The sequence below is a fragment of the Schistocerca serialis genome, chromosome 2, assembly GCF_023864345.2.
Source record: "Schistocerca serialis cubense isolate TAMUIC-IGC-003099 chromosome 2, iqSchSeri2.2, whole genome shotgun sequence".
Taxonomy (NCBI): Eukaryota; Metazoa; Arthropoda; class Insecta; order Orthoptera; family Acrididae; genus Schistocerca; species Schistocerca serialis.
In genome coordinates, this window is record NC_064639.1 from 266,861,847 (window position 1) to 266,869,469 (window position 7,623).

The following is a 7,623-nucleotide window of genomic DNA, read 5'->3' on the forward strand; positions in this document are numbered from 1 at the left end:
GGACTGATGACCTCAGATGTTAAGTCCCATAGTGCTCAGATCCTTTTTTTTCCCTCATCTCGACACTGGTACACGACATCAGTTAGTGCCAGACAAAATTTGTAAACAAACGCACTTTTCAAACCGACAGAGCGTTCATAAAGGGTTTGACTGTATTACTTTAACTGAATGTACTGGAAAGAACGTAGGGGACAGGCCAACATGGAAAAAAAAGAGAAGCTAAAAGTGACTGATCTTGTTGATTATAAGACATAATTATCAAAATTCATTCACTTCTTCGTAATATTTTCCTTTTTTTAAATTTGTCATCAGTATTATGACTGCTTCGATACGTTTCGTTCCCAGTGCCAACTTCTTCAACTGCACTTGGAACAGTCACCCGCAGTTATTTGTCCCCAACAATTTTTTCCAAATACATACCGAGTCTGCGATGAACGTTCTTATGTCTTATTGTACACCTAATTTCCTTTGGCCCTCTGAAACACCAAGTTTCAAATTCTTCGATTCTCTTCTTTCGCGGTTTTTCCATAGTGAATGATTCACTTCCATAGAGTGCTGTGTTCCAAACATACATTCACACAAATGTCTTCATCTAACTAAGGCCTTTGTTTGATACTAGCAGATTTCTTTTGGAGAGGAATGCTATCTACGTTAGTGATAGTCTGTTTCTTATGTCAACCTCGCTTCACCGTCATCCACTATTTTTCTCCCAAGATAGTAGAACTCTTTCACTTTGTATATTAAGTAGTGCCCCATTCTGATATTTTCTTCATCGCCTATTTATTGCCCCGCGGGATTAGCCGAGCGGTCTCAGGCGCTGCAGTCATGGACTGTGCGGCTGGTCCCAGCGGAGGTTCGAGTCCTCCCTCGTGCATGGGTGTGCGTCTTTGTCCTTAGGATAATTTATGTTGTGTGTAAGCTTAGGGACTGATGACCTTAGCAGTTAAGTCCCATAAGATATCACATACATTTTTTACCAATTCATTGCATCTACTCAGTACTTTCGTCTTTCCGTATACCTTGCTCATTAGACTGTTAATTCCATACTACATTTTCTGTACTTCTTCCTTTCTTTCACTGAAGACAGCATTGTCATCATCAAATGTTATCAGTGATATCCTTTCACGCAGAATTTTTATTCCATTTTTGAACATTTCTTTGCAAATCCTCATTGTTTTCTTGACAAAGTGTTTGAACAGCAGCAGGTAAGGTTCCATCACTGCCTTACATCCTTTTAAGCAGACCACTTCACTCTTGGTTTTCCATTATTATGGTACAGTAATGACTAATGTGCGTTTTCCATAATACTTACCTTTCCCTATAGTTTATGCGTATTTTTCTGAGGATTTAAGATTTCTTGCACCATTTCGATTTCTCGAGTACTTTTTTGTAGGTTACCAAACCTTTTGAGATGCCAACGGCCTCGCCGCAGTGGTAACACCGGTTCCCGTCAGATCACCGAAGTTAAGCGCTGTCGGGCTGGGCTAGCACTTGGATGAGTGACCATCCAGTCTGCCGAGCGCTGTTGGCAAGGGGGTGCACTCAGCCCTTGTGAGGCAAACTGGGGAGCTACTTGATTGAGAAGCAACGGCTCCGGTCTCGTAAACTGACATACGGCCGGGAGAGCGGTGTGTTGACCACATGTCCCTCGATATCCGCATCTGGTGACGCCTGTGGGCTGAGGATGACACGGCGGCCGGTCGCTACCGTTATGCCTTCTAAGGCTTGTTCGGACGGACGAGGAGGAAACCTTTCCTTAGCTTTGATTTTGTTTCCAAGTGTATTGCAGAACTGCCTCTCTGGTGCTTTTACCTTTCCTAATGCCAAACTAATCGTCATCTAACAGACGATCAATTTTCTTTTCCATTCTCGTGTATATTACCCTTGTTAGAAGCTTGGATGCTTGAGCAGTTTTTGTGGTAGTTTTCACATTTACCTAGCATTGACATCTTTCTGATTGTGTAGATGATACTCGTCTGAAAATCCGATGTTTGTAGATTCTAGAAACAAATTTCAGTTGTAGTTTAATATCTCACTTTCTACAAAATTCCGAAGAAAACCTTCTTTCTTGTTTGGCAGCAAAGCCATCTAAAACTCTATCAGATGAGAGGTACAATAGTAGGTTTCCAATGCCTACAAATCGACAGTCATTTTTGCCCCTGTCGTGTCAACCGACAGAGCGTTCCCCGTCGAAGAGTTCCTCATTCTACTGTTTTCACCTACCCGTCCTCTCCTCTGGTGTTTAACAATGACATTTATTTCACACTTTTAATGATGATGCCTTTGCTTTTAAATTCACCCAAATTTATTTTCACTTTCCCGTGCTGTAATTCTTCCCTTCTGATTCCCACTTCCGTTTCGATTTCTTCACGTTTTTTGATGCAGCTGTTTCGATTTAGGTCCTTCCCCCTTCTGTTTATTTCATTCCTCTATTACATACATATCCGATCAGAAGTAGCCAGAGACATCTATATAATTAGGAATTGATCGATAGATGTCACGAGAGTTGGACCCGACGGTATAAAAAGAAGCGAGGACTATTGTGTTCTCAGGAAAGAACCAGTGACAGCAGAATGGACCGGTCAGGCGATCGCAACGACTAGTCATTAGTTGTCACACGTGAAACACATCCATCCGGAACACTTCGGCTTTTCTAAAGTGGCCCAATCCGACCGCAGACTTTCCTAAAGTGGCCCAATTCGACCGTCGGTGATGCGAATGGGGAGTGAAAACGCGAACAGACGAGCACAGTTCAACCAAATCAGCAGGAAGACCTCGTGTACTGATGGACAGGAACAAGTGAGCACTGCAGGTGGCCGCTGTAAACAACTGCATGAAATCTTCGGCAGGAATCGCCAGAGAGGTCCAAAGAGCGACCAGGTATACAACTATCACAGTGACTGTGAATTGGGAGTTGAGAAAGACGTACTGTAGTTGAGCAACTCACCATAAGCCACATATTTCTACAGTCGACGCTCAGCGACGCTTGCGGTGGTGTGAAGAGAGACGCCAATGGACAGCGGATGACTGGTGACGTGCGATTTGGGATTATTATTCCTGCTATACCCTGTGGTAAGCTTATGGGATGGTTTGGGTTTGGCGACTGCCTGGAGAACATACTTAAAAATATGTTCAAATGGTTCAAATGGCTCTGAGCACTATGGGACTTAACATCTATGGTCATCAGTCCCCTAGAACTTAGAACTACTTAAACCTAACTAACCTAAGGACATCACACAACACCCAGCCATCACGAGGCAGAGAAAATCCCTGACCCCGCCGGGAATCGAACCCGGGAACCCGGGCGCGGGAAGCGAGAACGCTACCGCACGACCACGGGATGCGGCCATTAAAAATATGTGTGTGTCTGAATTCCTAAGGGACCAAACTGCTGAGGTCATCGGCTCCTAGACTTACACACTACTTAAACTAACTTACGCTGATTCATTAGCTCCATACTTAACAATCTTATACAACCGTTCGCTCGACGAAAGATTCCGTATTCCTGGATTTCCGGAAGGTTTTTCCCACTGTACCACACAAGCGGCTCGTAGTAAAACTGCATGCTTATGGAATATCGTCTCAGTTATGTGACTGGATTTGCGATTTCCTGTCAGAGAGGTCACAGTTCGTAGTAATTGACGGAGAGTCATCGAGTAAAACAGAAGTGATTTCAGGCGTTCCCCAAGGTAGTGTCATAGGCCCTTTGCTGTTCCTTATCTATATAAACGATTTGGGAGACAATCTGAGCAGCCGTCTTCGATTGTTTGCAGATGACGCTGTCGTTTATCGACTAATAAAGTCATCACAAGAACAAAACAAACTACAAAACGATTTAGAAAAAATATCGGAATGGTGCGAAAAGTGGCAGTTGGCCCTAAATAACGAAAAGTGTGAGGTCATCCACATGAGTACTAAAAGGAACCCGTTAAACTACGGTTACACGAATAAATCAGTATAATCTAAAAGCCGTAAATTCAACTAAATACCTAGGTATTACAATCACGAACAATTTAAATTGGAAATAACACATAGAAAAAGTTGTGGGGAAGGCTAAACAAAGGCTGCGTTTTATTGGCAGGACACTTAGAAAATGTAACAGACCTACTAAAGGAGACTGCCTACACTACGCTTGTCCGTCCTCTTTTAGAATACTGCTGCGCGGTGTGGAATCCTTACCAGGTAGGACTGACGGAGTACATCGCAAAAGTTCAAAGAAAGGTAGCACGTTTTGTATTATCACGAAATATGCAAGAGGGTCACAGAAATGATACAGGATTTGGGCTGGACATCATTAAAAGAAAGGCGTTTTTCGTTGCGACGGAATCTGCTCACGAAATTGCCATCACCAACTTTCTCCTCCGAATGCGAAAATATTTTGTTGACGCCGACCTACATAGGGCGGAACGATCACCACGATAAAATAAGGGAAATCAGAGCTCGTACGGTAGGATATAGGTGTTCATTCTTTCCGCGCGCTATACGAGATTGTAATAATAGAGAATTGTGAAGGTGGTTCGATGAACCCTCTGTCAGGCACTTAAATGTGATTTGCAGAGTATCCATGTAGATGTAGATGTACAACACTAAGGACAACACACACACACACACACACACCCGTGCCCGACGGAGGACTCGAACCTCCGGCAGGAGGGGCCGCGCGATTCGTGACATGAAGAACGTACTTACATCATGTCCAGAGACAACAGTAAAGTGCAGAGAAGGTGGTGTTACGGTATGGGAGTGTTTTTCGTTATTAGAGTGTGGTCACCTTGTATTTACTAAGACGTTAATTGTCTACTGTGTAAAGGAGAGCAACACTACAGAGACGGTTACTATATAAACATAACAATGCAGTTTGTCTTGAAGCAGCATCATGAGGCAATGATTTCTGAGCAATAGCATTTTCGAAACGCACTGTCCTGCCCAAAGTCTCTACAGGAACGCAGAGAAACAACTTCGGGATGAGTTGGAACGTCGACTTCGCTCCAGACCCAAACATCATTCTCTTCTCTGGTTTTGCTATTTGTAATCTCCCCCCTCCTTCCTAATTCCATTTTATTGTCCACACGAGTCTCTTATGAAGATCTGATAGGAGCGAAGATAACAATAAACTTTCTATTTTAGTTAGCTTTTTACGTAGAGTTGGCTCCAGTTATTCTTGTCTAGCGGTCTGATTCTTAAAGCTGAAAATGTCACATTTTAGGTACTCACAGTTGGAATGATGTAAATAAATTTGAAGGTTGTTGTTGCAGAATTTTTGTTGTTACGTCAGTATAATTTGTCACATTTTAGTATATCATATAGTCTTTTCATTTTCCACATTAAAAAAGCAGAAATTACACGCATCAAAAAAGTTTTTTCCGCAACCTGTACATAATATTGGAATAGAGATCAACATCAGCATCAATTCCACGATTTTTATTGCTCATGAAGACCACACATTGCATGTTGTACCACCATACAGCGACACCTTCAGAGATGCCGGCCCAGATTGCTGTACACACCGGTTCTCCAATACCCAGTGGCACATCCTGTTTCATTGATGCATGCCTGTATGCGTCGCGGCATACTATCCACAAGTTCCTCAAGGCACTGTTGGACCAGATTGTCCCACTCCTCAACGGTGATTCGCTGTATATCACTCAGAGTGTTTGGTGGGCCACGTCGTCCATACACAACCCTTCAGTCTATCCCAGGCATCTTCGATAGGGTTCATGTCTGTAGAACATGCTGGCCACTATAGTCGAGCGATGTCGATATAATGAAGGAAGTCATTCACAAGATGTGCACGATGGGGACGCGAATTGTCGTACATGAAGATGAATGCTTCCCCAATACGCTGCCAATATGGTTGCACTATCGGTCGGAGGATGGCATTCACGCATCGTACAGCCGTTAGTGCGCCTTCCATGACCACCAGCGGCGTCCGTCGGCCCCACATAATGCCACCCCAAAACAGCAGGGAACCTTCACCTTACTGCACTCGCTGGACAGTGTGTCTAAGGTGTTCAGCCTGACTGGGTTGCCTCCAAACACGTCTCTAACGATTGCCTGGTTGAAGGCATATGCGACACTTATCAGTGAAGAGAACGTGATGCCGATCCTGAGCGGGCAATTCGGCATGTTGTTGGGTCCATCTGTACCGCGCTGCATGGTATCGTGGTTGGTAATATGGACCTCGCCACCTCGCCACGGACGTCGACAACGAGGTTGCGCATCCTGCAGCCTATTGCACACAGTTTGAGTCGTAAAATGACGTCCTGTGGCTGCACGAAACGCATTATTTAACATGGCGGCGTTGCTTTCAGGGTTCCTCCAACCCATAATCCGTAGGTAGCGGTCATCCACTGCAGTAGTAGCGCTTGGGCGGCCCGAGCGAGGCATTTCATATACACTTCCTGTCTCTCTGTACATCCTCCATGTCCCAACAACATAGCTTTGGTTCACTCTGAAACGCCTGGACACTTCCCTTGTAGAGAGTCCTTCCTGGCATGAAGTAACAATGCGGACGCGATCGAACCGCGGTATTAACAGTCTAGGAATGCCGTGTACCTCCTTCGTGGTAGAATGACTGGAACTGATCGGCTGTCGGACCCCTCCGTCTAACAGTCGCTGCTCACGCATGTTTGTTTGCATCTTTGGGCGGGTTTAGTGACATCTCTGAATAGTCAAAGGGATTGTGTCTGTGATACAATATCCACAGTCAACGTCTATCTTCAGGAATTCTGGGAACCGGGGTGATGAAAAATTTTTTTGGTTTTGTGAACATTGGTCGCACAAAATACAAAAATAGGTCCGATCACATCACAGGCATGTCCCTAAATCCGTAAGAATGCGAGGGGATGGAGATCTCTTCTGAACAGCACGTTGCAAGTCATCCCAGATATGCTCAATAATGTTCATGTCTGGGGAGTTTGGTTGCCAGCGGAATTCTATAAACTCAGAAGAGTACTCCTGGAGCCACTCTGTAGCTATTATGGACGTGTGGAGTGTCACATTGTCCTGCTGGAATTGCCCAAATCCGTCGGAATGCACAATGGACATGAATGTACGCAGGTGATCAAACTGGATGCTTACGTACATGTCACCAATCAGAGTCGTGTAACAAGTCACATACCATTCCAACTCCACACGCCCCGCACAATTACAGATCCTCCACCAGCTCGAACAGTCCCCTGCTGACATGCACGGTCCATGGATTCATGAGGTTGTCTCCATATCCATCCGCTCGATACAATTTGAAACGAGACTCGTCTGACCAAGCAACATGTTTCCAGTCATCAACAATCCAATGTCGGTGTTGACGGGCCCAGGTGAGGTGTAAAACATTGGTCGTGCAGACATCAAGGGTATGCGAAGGGGCCTTCGGCTCCGAAAGACCATATCGATGATGTTTCATTGACTGATATGCATTCTGACACTTGTTGGTGGCCCAGCATTGAAATCTGCAACAACTTGCGGAAGGGCTGTACTTCTGTCGCACTAAACGATTCTGTTCAGTCGTCATTGGTCTCGTTCATGAAGGATCTTTTCCCGGCCGCAGCGATGTCGGAGATTTGATGTTTTACCGGATTCCTGTTACTCACGGTACATTCGTGAAACGGTCGTACTAGAAAATCT

At 44.7% G+C, this 7,623-nt stretch overlaps 1 pseudogene; it reads left to right on the forward strand.

The window, feature by feature from the left end:
- The first annotated feature begins 1,413 nt into the window (after positions 1–1,413).
- On the forward strand, positions 1,414–1,531 carry LOC126458819 (5S ribosomal RNA; annotated as a pseudogene).
- The last annotated feature ends 6,092 nt before the right edge of the window (positions 1,532–7,623 follow it).